A 14,984-nucleotide genomic window follows, 5' to 3' on the forward strand; every position below is an offset into this window, starting at 1 on the left:
TTAGGAACAACTGGCTGGCCCCAAGCCTGTTGGCCAGCAGCACACAAACCATTCCAGCAATATAGTGAGTACATATCCTGCCATGCTCAGCCTGAGGCTAGCACCTCAGAGTACCTATAGGCCATCCTCTTTTGTGCATTTATTCAACAACTATCCCATGAGCACCCAGCATCGTTCTAGAGCCTAGTTACAATCAGTAGGAATAAGATAGCAAGACCCAACGTCACGGAGTACAGCTCTAGTGGAGAGGCATGCTGGAGCCCTCGAGCCCCTGATGCAAAGACAGGCAGTGGCATGTGCTATGGAAAACATGAATGGAGCACGATGCGTGGCAGAGATCTGAGTACAACTAGCCAGAGTGACAGCCGTGTGAATGTCCAGGAAAGAGCACGCAGCCAGGGAGAAGAGCAGTGCAAAGGCACAGACACAGGAACTGAAGTCACCTGTTCAGGGAGCAGAGGTGTATTCAGACTGACCAAAGCCAGAGACTGCAGGCAAGGACAGTGGCAGATGGGTCAGGGTCATCAGGGCCAGACTGCCCCACAGGCTGTGCAGGATGCAGCGCAAGGAAGCCTCAGCAGCTTGGAGTAGAGAGTGTTGCAAGCTTATCTGCACCAGGGATGGGATAGTGAGTCCTAGGGGAAGGGGGCTTGGCTCAACGTGGCTGGAGGGAAGATGATACGGAGTGGCCAGATTCTGGTTTATGATGAAGGTTACAACCTGGGCAGACTGCTCATGGACCACAAGGAAGGTGATGGATAGGAAGGGTTCACACATGATGCCTAGGTTTGGGCCTGATCACCCAAATGAATGGAGATGCCATTCCTAAGATGGGGGCAACCAGAGAAAGTCGTCTGTGTGTGTGTGTGTGTGTGCGTGCATGTGGTGGAGGAGGATAGGGAGAGTCTGGCCACAGAATCCTGTGCTCCGGTAGCCCATCTGAGTTCCAAGGAGAGAAGTAAAGAGCACTGCGCAGCGCTAGCACCACTCCCATCCTTGAGGGACACCAGTGGACTCCAGCTCCCCAGTACAGCAGGTATGGGGACAGGAGTCACAAAGACTTAGTGCCGAGCCTTGGCTGTTGGAATGACATACATTGAGAGACTCTCTGAGCTCCCAGGACAGGTCAAGTGGTGGCCCCCATGTGTGATCCCATAAGAGATGCACATCCCCACAGCCTCTGTGCCCCTCCCCACTCCTAGTCATCCCAGGCCAGAGCCAAAGCCAGATGCTACAAGGTGAGCAAGAGACGGACCACCGTAGCCCTGCCAAGGACGGTTGGGATTTAACACCTGTCCCTGAGGCCAGGCCCCATGTGGGTGGGCCAATCACTTCTCCCCTTCTGACAAGGGAGGGGTCACAAAGCAGTCCCTCATCTCTTTCTGAAAGTGCTCACCAGCTTTGGAAGAAGCTGCATTGGACAGCAGGAACCAAAATCCATATTGGTCAAATGAACCCAATTCCTCCCAGCAGCCTCTAAGCCCTTGTGTGATCGTGCCCTCACTGCCCTCCCCTCCTTCCCATGTGCTGGACAGACCTCGCTTTCAGATGCTTATGGCAGCATCACAGCAGAGCCCTACACAGAGCTGTATTACACGGAGCAAATGCTCGTGTGGGCCGGGCACGGCTCCAAGCTTGTCTCATGCCTCTCAGCTTCAGAGCAATTCTAGGAAGTAGGCTCCATAGTTATCCCCTCCTGCAGATGAGAAGACTGAGGGCAAATAATAAGTGGCCAAACTGGATCTCACCAGGCAGGCGGCCTGCTCTGTAACCATTGGGTCCCTCTGAAAAGAGGGCACATTCCTCGCCTGAGTGAAAAGACCCTCCCTCTGCCTCGGAAGCTCTCCTCACACTTCAGTCTCTCTTCAGGGCTCCATCTGACCACCACCTCCTCAGGGATCCTTCGGGTCCTCTCCATCCAATGTAGGCTCCCTGGTTACGTTCCACTCTGCTCAAATCTTCACAGCATTAGCCACAGATGGTAGGTGGGCTGTTGGTTTGTTGATGTGTCTGTTGTCCGTCTCCCCCGCTACTCTCTCCCCCTCAAGACGGCAGACTCCCAAGGGGTCAGGTATCTTCCTGTCTCATTCACCACTCTGTGTACACCTAGAACCATGCCTGAAATAGGCCAGGCTTTTGGAAAATACCTACGGAAGGAAGGAAGGGGGAAGGGCCACCAGCCCCCGGGCCCACTTGTAGGATCAGCCCTCCCCAGGTAGTCTAGGCTGCGTCAGCTGGGATGTGCCTGCCTCCTTTCACGGGGACAGGCTTTCCCAGGCCAGGGCCAGGCACCTTCCTCTCCCCTCAAGCCCATCTGGACCCCTCTCTGTTCCTTTCCAAGCCTGCTCGGAGACAAAAAGGAAGGTCACCTATACCAGCACCCACAGTTGCCTCTTGTCACTATCTCGGCAACTCCGAGGGATGGGCATTACTCATCCCCGCTCTCCAAGTAAGGAAACTGAAGCTCCAAGAGTAACTGGTCCCAGTTTGTACAGTTCATTGATAGGTGGGACCAGAACCTTCTGGTGGCGTTTCAGTTCTCCAGTACTGTAACAGGAGCTTCAAATGCAGCGTGGCCTCCTACCTTAGCTCTGAGTAAGGGTCGATACAGCAGATAGCAGACACCAAGAGGAGCTCAGGACAAATCACAAATGTCAGCTTTACAAAGGGAATTCTGAGAGCCCATTTCACAGCCCCACGCCTCTGGTGGGTTTCCAGCCTGGGGCCATTTCCAGCAGCATCAGGAAACACACAGAGTCACATTCGGGCAACTCCCGAGTCCACTCTTCCCATTGGCCTTCGCTCAACACAGCCACACGCACACAGACACCCTTCAGGGCTCCATGGGGAGCTGCAGCCCTTGCTGGGATGGTGCTTGTGCCACGAACCAGGGAGCCACCCAAGGACTGAGACCCCCTCCAGGTCTCCCTCACAAAGGGAGCTCATATGTGAGGAGACTGCATACGAAGAACGGTGAACACTCTCAACGGTGAAAATACTAGACATTTTCCTCTCTGTGTCTGTTTAGAATTTTTCTCGTTTTTCTATAGCAAATATGAATTTCTTATATTTTTTTAGCTTTTTTTAATGTTTATTTATTTTTGAGAGAGAGAGAGTGAGTAGGGGAGGGGCAGAGAGAGAGAGAGAGAGAGACACAGAATCTGAAGCAGCCTCCAGGCTCAGAGCTGTCAGCACAGGGCCTGACTCGGAGCTTGAACTCACAAACTGCAAGATCATGTCCTGAGCCAGAGTGGGACACTTAACTGACTGAGCCACCCAGGTGCCCCAATGTGAATTTCTTTTAAAATCAGAAACATTACTTTCAAATGAATGTTAAAAAGAGTCGCATGTAAGGGGGCTGAGAGGCTGGGCTGCCTGAGCCAGGCAGGCACTGAAAGTCTGAGGGGAGCTTGTCTGGAGCTATAGATTGTCAGGGACCCAGGAAGGGCCACAGTCCTCAGCCTTAGCCCAAGGCAGCCCTGCCCACATCAGACCAGCCTCAGAAAGGTGAGCTCCCTGCTTTTCTTGCCTCCAGTGACGCTTTGCTCCAAAGTAAGCATCAGGTCAGGAGTTAAATGGGCCTGTGTAATTCAGTGATGAATATGCCACCTAGAGGATGAAGAAGTGCCACGTAGACAGCACAGAGCCTCCTCCCCCAGGATCCACGGCCTACACCTGCTGGGACAGACCTGCAATCAGTGGGCTCCCAAGAAAGCCACCAATAACTACGCTTCTCGTCCGCAAAACCCAGATTCAGTGACAAGAGAAACACATTAGCTCATAGAATCAAGGCTGCAGAGGGGAGCAGAGTCTGTGCACATGACCTAGTTCACCGCCCTCCCCACCAGATGGATGGGGAGACTGAGGACCATGAACCCGGCAACGCCGGGACACTCTGTGATTAAAACTGTAAGAGCTGTACATCCAAAAAACAAACAATCCAGTGAAGAAATGGGCAGAAGACATGAACAGACACTTCTCCAAAGAGGACATCCAGATGGCCAACAGACACATGAAACGATGCTCAGCATCCCTCCTCATCAGGGAAATACAAATCAAAACCACACTGAGATACCACCTCACGCCAGTCAGAGTGGCTAAAATGAGCAAATCAGAGAACTCTAGATGCTGGCGAGGATGTGGAGAAACGGGCACCCTCCTACACTGTTGGTGGGAATGTAAACTGGTACAGCCCCTCTGGAAAACAGTGTGGAGGTTCCTCAGGAAACTAACAATAGAACTCCCCTAGGACCCAGCAAGAGCACTGCTAGGAATTTACCCAAGGGATACAGAAATGCTGATGCATAGGAGCACATGTACCCCCATGTTCATAGCAGCACTCTCCACAATAGCTAAAACATGGAAAGAGCCTAAGTGTCCATCAACAGATGAATGGATCAAGAAGATGTGGTTTATCTATACCATGGAATACTACATGGCAATGAGAAACAATGAAATCTGGCCATGTGTAGCAACATGGATGGATCTTGAGGGTATTGTGCTGAGTGAAACGAGTCAGGCAGAGAAGGACAGATACCATATGTTTGCATGTATAGGAGGATTAGAAGGAACTTAACGGAGGACCATAGAGGAGAAGGAGGGGAAAAATAGTGAGGGAGAGGAAGGGAGGCAAACCATGAGAGACTCTTGAATGCCGAGAACAAATTGAGGGCAGATGGAGTGGGGGGAAGAGAAAGGGGGGGGATGGGCATGGAGGAGGGCACTTGTGGGGATGAGCACTGGGTGTTATATGGAAACCAACTTGACAATAAACTATTAAAACATTATTAAAGAAAATTTTATAGTTTTTTATTGTAGAAGTGTCTATCAATTATGATGTTTACTATCTCTTATAAAACTGCAGGCATTTCATTTGATTTGTTCAAGTTGTTTAGTAAAAATAATTTTAGCTCAAAAAATACAAAAAAAAACTGTAAGAGCTGTGCATACAATGGAGAATTACTTAGCTTTAAAAAGGAAGAAATGTCTGACACATGGATAAACCTCAAGGACATTATGCTAAGGGAATAAGCCAGTCACAAAAAGACAAATGTTGTGTAATTACATTTCCAGGGATGCCTAGAGTAGGCATGTTCATAGAGACACAAAACAGAATGCTGTTTCTCGGGAGCTGGGGAGATGGGAAAATGGGAAGTTTCTGTTCAATGGGGACAGAGTTTCAGTTTGAGAAGATGAAAATTTCGGAGATGGTTGCCCAACACAAGGAATATATTGAATGCTTTTGTTCTTTTTTTAAAATTTGTTTTTAATGTTTATTTATTTTTGAGAGAGAGAGTGACAGAGTGTGAGCTGGGGAGGGGCAGAGAGAGAAGGAGACCCAGAATACGAAGCAGGCTCCAGGCTCTGAGCTGTCAGCACAAAGCCTGACATGGGGCTCAAACTCAAACCGTGAGATCATGACCTGAGCCGAAGTCAGATGCTTAACTGACTGAGCTCCCCAGGCACCCCCATATTGAATGCTTTTGAATTGTACACTTAGAAATAGTTAAGATGGTAAATTTTATCTCCTACATATTTTATCAGAATTTAAAATAAAGTAAATTAATTTTCTTAAACATAAAACTGTAAGAGCCAAAAGAGAGTTCAAGTCAAGGTGATGGGGAACAAGAGGAAGGGAGAAATGGAGAATGAAGGAACTGGGGTTACTTAGCTGAGCTGCCCCCAGGGTGCAGTGGATGCAAGGTAACCCTCTCTCTAACTCTCTTGGTGCAGAGGGTGAAAGAGAAGCAATGGGCAGAAGTATGGGGAAAAAAAAAAAGGAGTTTTTCTTTCTTTACCATCACATGCTATACTTATGCGGAGGGCTCTCCAGGTTCCTGGTCAACACACCCTGAAGGTCCCCTGACATGACATTAGAGAATCTTCTTGCACCATATGGGCTATTGGACGAGAAAAAGTTTGAAATCCCTTTCAGCAAAACAGGAGGGGTTTTAGAATGGGATGTGAACTATTGAGTTCTTCCAACTTTAACACGTTTTCAGAATTTCAATTGGTTGTTATCAAACTTAAATTATCCAACAAAAAGACTCTTTCTCAACTCCTATAACCATTCTCGAACACAGAAAAAAGTGATTGCCACGAATAGAATTCTCATAAAAGTAACTCTTGATTTCTTCCTGATTCCACAAACCAAGAGCATCACGAGCTTTCTCCGTATGCCTCCTGCACCAACAACCTCAGCAACCCACCCGGATGGACGCTGACTGAAAACCAGAGGTAACAAAACGGAGACTCGTTCAGACGACAGGTAAACACATAGTTACCAAGTAAAATCCTAGATCCCAAAGCACTGACACTTTGCCCCTGCAAAGCCATGCTCCCTCCAGACCCTCACCAAGTGCTTAAAGTTTCTTTCAAGAGCACTTCTCACATAAATTGTTCGGTTTACAAGATTGCCACAAACTAGAGAGGAATGTGGCTGCTGATGGCAGACATATTGATGGATAACATTGAGAAAAGAGACAGCAATTTATGACAACCAAAAGACTCAACATGCACAGAAACCTGGAACCGATTGGTACAGGGGTGGGCAGGCAAGATGGTCCGCCTGGGGAGGGCCTTACGCCTCTGGCCGACAGCAGGGACCATCACAGGATATGAGGACCGAAAGTTTTTAGGAAAACCGCACCACGCCTGTACATCACTGTCAGTGATGGGGTGACACTGAATCAGCCACAGGAGGGGCCGGACACCCCCCTTTGTTATGTCTGAGAGGTGACAAAGACCCTTGAGAAGACATCTACCCCACAAGCAAGTCGTCCGTTACCAAGATTCCATAAAATGAGAGTGACCATAGGCCGTCTCTGGGGTGTCTCAGCAGCCTGCTGAGGCAGAAGAAAGTGGGCTTGGAGGTCCGGCCCCGGCCCCACCGTTCCCCGGTCAGGGGGCTTCTCACCATCTTTCCACACTTCAGGCTCCTCATCTGTGAGAGGGGGAGATACACCTGCCTGTGAGAAATATTCCATAACGCAGCTAATACTAAGGCCTCACACAATTACTATTTCCAGAACCCCATACTAATTAAAGGGTAATTCTAAGTCACAATTCATGGTTTCTTCCAATTACCAATTCGTTTCAGCCAGCAGCTGAAGAACACAGCTTATGAGCATGCCCTGGGGTCCCCAGGATGAGCAGTGAGCTCTGCCACAGCCAGGGAGTGTGCAGGAGGCAGCCCACCAGCTCTGATGCCCCCCCCACACACACACACTCCTGGAGATGCTAGGCTGTCCTGCTTCCTGGCTAGAACCGTTCCTATTGGACTAAAAAATAAAATAACTTATTCTGCTAACAGAATTGTAAGGAGTGAGAAAAATAAAGTTTAAAAGTGTCATCTTTTGGGGGCGCGTGATTGGCTCAGTAAGCTGAGCATCCAACTCTTGATTTGGTCTCAGGTCATAATCTCAGGGTTCATGAGTTCGAGCCCCGAGCCCTGTGTCGGGCTCTGTGCTGTCAGCAGGGAGCCTGCTTGGGATTCTATCTCTCATTCTCTCTCTCTTTCTCTCATTCTCATCTCTCCATCTCTCTCTCTCTCTCTCTCTCTCTCTGCCCCTCCCCTGTGCACTTTCTCTCTCAATAAATGAGTAAACTTTCTTTAAAATTTTTTAAAAATAATAAAATAAATAAAGTGTCATCTTTTAGTTACTAGATTTCCAGAGTTGGAGCTCTAGGGTTTCCCTCCCTTTTTAAAAATTTTATTTTTAAAAAAAAATTTTAATGTTTTATTTACTTCTGAGAGCGAGAGAGAGACAGCGTGAGCAGGGGAGGGTCAGAGAGAGAGGGAGACACAGAATCTGAAACAGGCTCCAAGCTCTGAGCTAGCTGTCAGCACAGAGCCTGACACAGGGCTCGACCCCATGAACCACGAGATCATGACCTGAGCCTAAGTCGGACGCTTAACCGAGTGAGCCACGTAGGTACCCCCTCCCTCCCTTTTTTCTCAAAATCTATCAAAAAGCTATAAATCATGAATGGGCTAAAAATTAAATTAGCTACAAAGAAAGTCAATCCAGTGTGGCATATAGTAACAAAAACTGTGACTAACCTCATGGCTCAATACTAGGGAATTGACTGAAGAAGTTATAGTCACCCACATAGAACATACTAAAGTTTTGGCAAAATTCTATAATAGGAGGACACTTAGTGTCATGAAAAAAAATAATAATGAAACACAATAATGAAATTTTAAGTTTAAAAACCAGATTGAGAAACAATAAGTCAGTATGATCCTACTTTGGTATATGCATGTATATGTAAACATAATATACATGTATATATACATCATATATACATGTACATGTATATGTATAGCAATGTGTCTTATCCATGTGGGGCTATGGGTATAACACAAATATAAATGTACTTATGAGTAGAAAATATTGATACAAATAAGTCTTTTGGTTTAAAATTTTAATTTCTAAATAAGCTATAAAACACATAAATTCATTAGAGATACACATTTATACAGGGGAGGAAAACAAATGCACCAATATTAGATATTCATATTGCTTGATTCTGGGGGCTGTTTACAAATGATATTAATCTTTTTCTTTGTGTTTTATGGTATTTTCCACTCTTTATGACCAGGTATTACTGTCATAAAAATGATGTCCTTTTTGTGACTTGTGATTTCCGGTCTCCATCCATACAGATGATGAGAACAGACATTCTGCTTTAGAACAGAATCCCACTGAAATTGCCGAGGAATAAGGGCTGTGTCCTCAGCACTCCACTGCACCCCCATAACTGCTAATGGCAGGTCTATTGACCAGTGAACATGGGGCGGAGAAAGCACCATGGAAAACCCACAGGGAACACTCCATCCCTCTCCCATTCTGTGGGATTCGAGATCAGCGAGTCCCTTTGCATGGGGTATGACCAACCTGTCAGCGAGTGAACCCCCTAAAAGGCTATAACCTCTCCCCTCTAGCCCTACCAACACGAGACTTCACTAAGGTCTGCACAAGAGCCATTTGGCCCCTAAATGCAGCCTGAAAATGGTTTTGTTTGGAGAACATACTACCTCCTGGACACTAAATTAAAACACACAATTAGATTTCCATTAAGTTACAGCAAATTCTGCTGAATTGATCTAATCGGCCTACATTCCTATATGACATCATGCTTTAAAGGCTTGGCCTGAACATAAATACTTAATGTAATAAATACAGTCTGAAATATTTGATCTCCTTGGCAGTTTAATTGATCTACTACAGAGACTGACAGGAAAAATTAAGTTAGTTCTGTCTCATCTCTGCCGATAGCACATTTTCATCATAAAGGCACGTGAAGTACAATTTCGGTTACAAGTAAAGCCCTTGCACACTGATTTCTTGTGGAATGCTCAGGGTAAAGATAACAGAATTGAACAAGGAAGTGAGTATGTGGATTTATGAGACCTTTAACACAACTACTATAGTTCATGTATTTTTCTGTGTAGACAATAGACAGATGATAGATAGATAGATAGATAGATAGATAGATAGATAGATAGATATGGATGGATGATAGATGGAAAATGTATTTTGTAATTCATAATACCAGCTCCTTGTCATTCACAGGGGTGCTTGAGTGGGAGGTGTTCGTAGATACCGACCATATTTAAGCATAGATTTCCAGTGGACAAGGTCAATCTCATATCCAAATGTCTTCTAACCCAGAACCCCTGAAACGCTTCTCCTATCTCTGTTTTATGATTTAAATTGTCTTTTACCACGAGTTGTGTTTATTTGTGTTCCCAGCTCACCTCCCAAACTTGCTATAAGCACCCTTCCCCCACTCTCACCCCTATACTCCTGATGCCAGAACTAAAATGTCCCATTTGGGTACAAGGTAAACACTGAGTATTTGGGGAAGGAAGAAAGGGAGGGAGAGTCTGTCTTTCCTGACTGAGCTGACATATTTTAGGTCCTCAGAGTTACCATCTCCCAGGTTGTACTCTTCCTCAGCACTTCGTGGAAACAGAAGCCTTGGTCATGGCAAAGTTGCTAAACATCATTAATGTCAAAATCCCCCAGGTTAAGTGGGCAGGTTAATCTGCTAGAACTGACACTAAATCCCACCCCTGTCTGAACTCCACCTATCACATGTACACTTGCTGTCTTGACATCTGCTCATTTGCTCAGCAAACACTCCTTGATGAGAAGCAGCCCTGCCCAACATTCCTGGGGCTGTGAGAGTCTCAGGGTCAGTGCTACAGTCCCCTTTCTGCTTGGATGTCTTTGAAGGGGCAAACAAATAATGACAACACCCAGCTCTAAGGACCCTGGCAAAACCAGATGTCCAGATTTTGGGCAGCCCGGTGCCAGTTAGCACTGCTCTCCCTTCTTGAAGCAGCAGCCAAAACTCTGGACAGGCAGGCTGCTTCTCCCGCTGACTCTGGGCACAAGCCAGAAACCTTCTGCTCAGCCCCCTGCACTCCAGGGCCCCATTGATTAGCAGGAAGGGCAAACCCATCAGCACCCATAGGAAATGGCTTCTGGAAAGTGAGTTGCAGTTTTTAAAGCCAGAGAATGACAGCAGGTGCCTGTAAAAGGAACAGAATCAATAAAGGGTGTGGGGGTCGGCCAATGGGACACCTGGGTCCCTGACTTGTCCTACTTCTGCCAGATGGACTATGTGACCTTGGGCAGTCCTATCTCCTCCCTGAGCCTCAGTCTTCCCACTATATCCTTGAATGGTAGCATACTCTTTAAGAAGACTCCTTACAAATCTTAAGTGCTGGAATTCTCTACCCCTGTCTTCCTGACATCAACTAGGCATGGAGAAGACTAGGGTTGACCCAACCACTTTCCCCATAAGGATTGACTACCTTCTGCCCCCCAAGTTTCCCTGCTCCCCAAATATCTATACCCTTACAAACAAGCCAGGGGCACCTAGAGGACTATGTTGCTCTTCTGGAGCTGCACACATCCCAGACCTCATAAACTGTGCCTTAGAAGCTGAGAGACTCTCCAACTGAGGAGCCAATGCTTGCAAGAAATAAGATCCTCTGCCCTAGAGGTCCAAAACCAAACCCTAATTAGATCCCAAGTGACCTCTCAGCCTCATTAACATAACCCTAACCATTTCCAGCACCTACGGGATGCTTGGAGGTGCCACGGCACAGATACACACCCTACTGATCACAAACCCTATTGGGTATGGCCATCATGATCTTCATTTCACCGGTGAGGAGACTGGGGTCTTCTCTAAGTTGACCCTATGATGAGAGGGAAGTAGTTCTGGGCCATGGCCAGTCTGACTCCAGAATTGAGCTCACCTTGAAGCCATGCCATCCTCTCCTGAGAACATGCTTCCGTCCAACTCCATGCTCTTCCCTTTCCTCAACACACTAATCCTGCTCACCTCAGTGCCTTTGCTCACACTGTTCTGTCTGCTTTGTGTCCTCTCATCCACTGGGCAACTGCTATGCTTCCTTCAAGTCCAACTCAAACATCTCCTCTGGAAAGCCTTCCTTATTCCTACAGGGGAAAATGTCCTCCTTCCTCGAGTCCTCCCCCACTCCCTGCATGCTCTTGTTAGCTTCTACAGGAGCACGTAAGTATGTCACATGAGATGGAATTCTTTGTTGACTATCTCTCCAAGCCCACCCTTTGCCTGTGAACCACTTGAGACAAGAATGTATCTAATTCATCACCAGAGACTCAGCCCCTTGGTTAGAGTCTGGCAAAGTAGGGTACTCAGTGGATGAAGAATGAAGAAAAGGAAGGCCCAGTTGTTTCTGGGGTTCAACAGGCAGCCTGAACTGCAGGCTAGGACCAGGAGACCAGAGCCTCCCAAGTGAGGCCTGTCTCCACACCAGAGCAGCATGACCTTCTTTCCTTCCTTACCCAGACCTCACTACCATTTGCTCTGCATTTGGGGCAGAGTGAGTGGCTTGGAAGGTCCTAGAGGTGAGTCAGATATGGCCAGCTCCTTCAAAGTGCTTGTAGTCAGGACTGGGAAGCAAGGTAGGTTCAAAAACACCCCAGTACAGGAGTGCCTGGGTGGCTCAGTAGGTTGAGCATCCAACTTCGGCTCAGGCCATGATCTCATGGTTTATGGGTTCAAGCCCTGCATCAGGCTCTGTGTTGACAGCTCGGAGCCTAGAGCCTGCTTCAGACTCTGTGTTTCCCTCTCTCTCTCTCTGATGTTTCCCCTGCTCACGCTCTGTCTCTCTTTCTCTCAAAAATAAATAAACATGAAAAAAAAACCCACCTCAACTCAAATCACAGTGCTGGAGTATCTTTGATACCTTTGCCAGTCAGTGTCCTAAAAGGACTTCAATGAACTAACCCCCTGGCATCCATACCTGTGTTGTCCCCTCCACTTAAGTCGGGTTGGCCCTGTGACCAGCTTTAATCAATAGAATGCATCAGAAGCAACACAGTGCCTGTTCTGGGTGTAAGCCTTAAGAAGGTCTGGCATCTTCTTCTTTTACACTCTTGGGAATCAAGCACCATTCAACCCTACCCCAAGCTCACCATGAGGAGAGAGCAAAAGAGAGCTCCCAGCATCCCTACCAAGCCCCCAGACAAGGAAGTGATACCATGTTGTCAGTAACTGAGCCCAGCCAGTCCCCAGAATCAGGAGAGATAATAAAACAGCTGGGCAGTTCTGTTGCTGCTTTTATTAGACTCTGTTTTGGGGGTAAAGTAAAACAATACTAAAACCTGGAATAGAAATTATAAGACAATCACAAGCCAATCTTCTCATGATCATAGATGCAAAAGGCCCTGAACAAAGTTCTAGCAAACAGAATCCAGCTATTGATAAGAAGGAAGACATGTCACATCTAATCTGGGTTTATTCCAGGAATGTACAACTGGATTAACATTAAAAAAATCAATCAATGTAACTTACTGTCTTAACACACTGAGAAAGAAAAATCATGTGATCGTCTCAATAGCAGCAGAGAAAGTATTCAATGAAATGCAACATCCATTCATATTCATGATTTTTTAAATCATGAATATAAAACTCTTAGAAAACCAAAGCAAGAAGAAAATACATTTACTTGACAAAGGATATCCAAAAAATAAATAAATAAAAGACCACAAATATAACTGAAACCCTGAGATCAGGAATACGCAAGGAGTGGTCACAAAGACCACATATTGTACATCTCCATTCATATAAAAAGTCCAGAGCAATAATAGCAAAAATGTTCACGGTCAGTGGTATCCTAAGGCTGGGGGCATTGGGAGAAGTGGCAAGTGACTGCTAATAGGTACAGGGTGATGACAGTGTTCTGAGGTTAATCCTAGTGATGGCTATACAACTCTTTGAATATACCAAAAATCACTGAGTTGTCCACTTCAGAGGATGAATTGTATGGTGTGTACATTGTATCTCAATAAAGCTGTTATTAAAAAAATAGAATAAGGCAAGGATACCCATCATCACCACTTCTATTCAATGCTGTGCTAGGGCTTCTGGCTGGCAAGACAAAAACAACAGACGAAGAAATAAAAAGCATCGAGATTTTAAAGGAAGAGACCAGCTAATCTTTATCTGCAAATGACCTGATCATACACATGTCATAGAGAATCTACCACTGAACCTAATTACATGAATAAATCTTCCAAACATAATGCTGAGTCAAAGAAGCATCTGTGTCTATATGATTTCATTCATATGTAAGTTCAAAAGAGTCAAGACTCAACAGTAGTGTTTCTGTTTAAGAAACAAAACGGGTGAATATAAGGAAAGGGAAGGAGAAATTAGACAAAAACAGAGAGGGAGGCAAACCATAAGAGACTCTTAAATACAGACAACACACTGAAGGGTACTGGAGGGGAGGTGCGTGGGGTTGGGCTAAATGGGTGATGGGCATTACTTCTTGTGATGAGCACTGGATGTTGTATATAAGTGATGAATCACTAAATTCTACTCTTGAACTGTAACTTGGATTGAAAGAAAGAAAAGAGGAAAGAAAGAAAGAAAGAAAGAAAGAAAGAAAGAAAGAAAGAAAGAAAGAAAGAAAGAAAGAAAGAAAGAAAGAAGGGATGGAGGGAGGGAGGGAGGAAGGAAGGGAGGAAGAAGAAGAGTGTTTAGGAATGCCTGCTTAGGTGGTTGGCAAAGCTATATTACCATAAAAGTCAGCAGAGTACTCTCATTTAGGGGGAAGAAAAGGGGGCCCAGTCACTGGGGGGCTTCTGGGGTGCAGGCAAAGTCCCAGAGGGTGGTTACATTAGGTGCTTAAAATGGGTCACTACCCTCTAGATGCATGCTCTATGAATTTTTCTCATGAATATTATATTCCACAATAAAACAATTTTTAATGTTCTTTAATTGTGTTTGTTTTTAAGTCCCAACCCAGAGAAAAAAGTGATTAAAGAGGAATACAGGGAAAATGGTTTTTCAGGGACTGGGAGAAGGAGAAGGCAGCCTCCATCTCTGAATTTTGCTTCAGTGGGCAGATGTTTATTGGGCAATAAAGATGTTTCAGTCCCAAACTCTGGACACTTTAGCCCGGCCAGAGCGCCAAGGCCAAGGCCAATGTGAAGCAGGGAGGGAACATTCTTGGCTAAGTAAGGGGCCTTGCTCTCTGGAAGGATGTGGCCAGACCCTTCCCCAGCATGGACACTCTGCCCCTCACCTCCCCCTGGCGCGCGCGCGCGCGCGCGCGCACACACACACACACACACACACACATACACACGATGCAGGTCCAGGACTGCTATTCCAACTGCTAGCAGCTCCTGAGCTCCCACTGCATGCCAGCCCTGAGCAAGTGCCTCACACAGTTAACAGGCAGCTCCACCTCCGCAGGGGAGATGGGGTCAGGGCAATCTGCATCGGCACCCTCTCCCATCATGGGGTGGCTGGGGCCACCTCAGCTCCCTGGGAAGGGATGGAAGGGGAGAGTTAAGAAGAGTTCAGACCTCATTCCCTTGCTCTGCTGCTGTTCCCTCACCTCAGGGACTGAGTGCCCCCATGCCTGCCTTGCACTGCAGGCTGTCTTCCCCCCTGCCCCCCCCCGG

The 14,984-nt window shown here is 46.6% G+C and overlaps 1 protein-coding gene across 1 annotated transcript in view; it reads right to left on the reverse strand.

Moving 5' to 3' along the window:
- DRGX (dorsal root ganglia homeobox) overlaps nucleotides 1–14,984 on the reverse strand; it is a 31,076-nt gene that overhangs the window by 921 nt on the left and 15,171 nt on the right. The gene's annotated exons all lie outside the window — the stretch shown is intronic.

This window comes from Crocuta crocuta, unplaced genomic scaffold (genome assembly GCF_008692635.1).
Source record: "Crocuta crocuta isolate KB4526 unplaced genomic scaffold, BGI_CrCroc_1.0 scaffold28, whole genome shotgun sequence".
NCBI classification, from domain to species: Eukaryota; Metazoa; Chordata; class Mammalia; order Carnivora; family Hyaenidae; genus Crocuta; species Crocuta crocuta.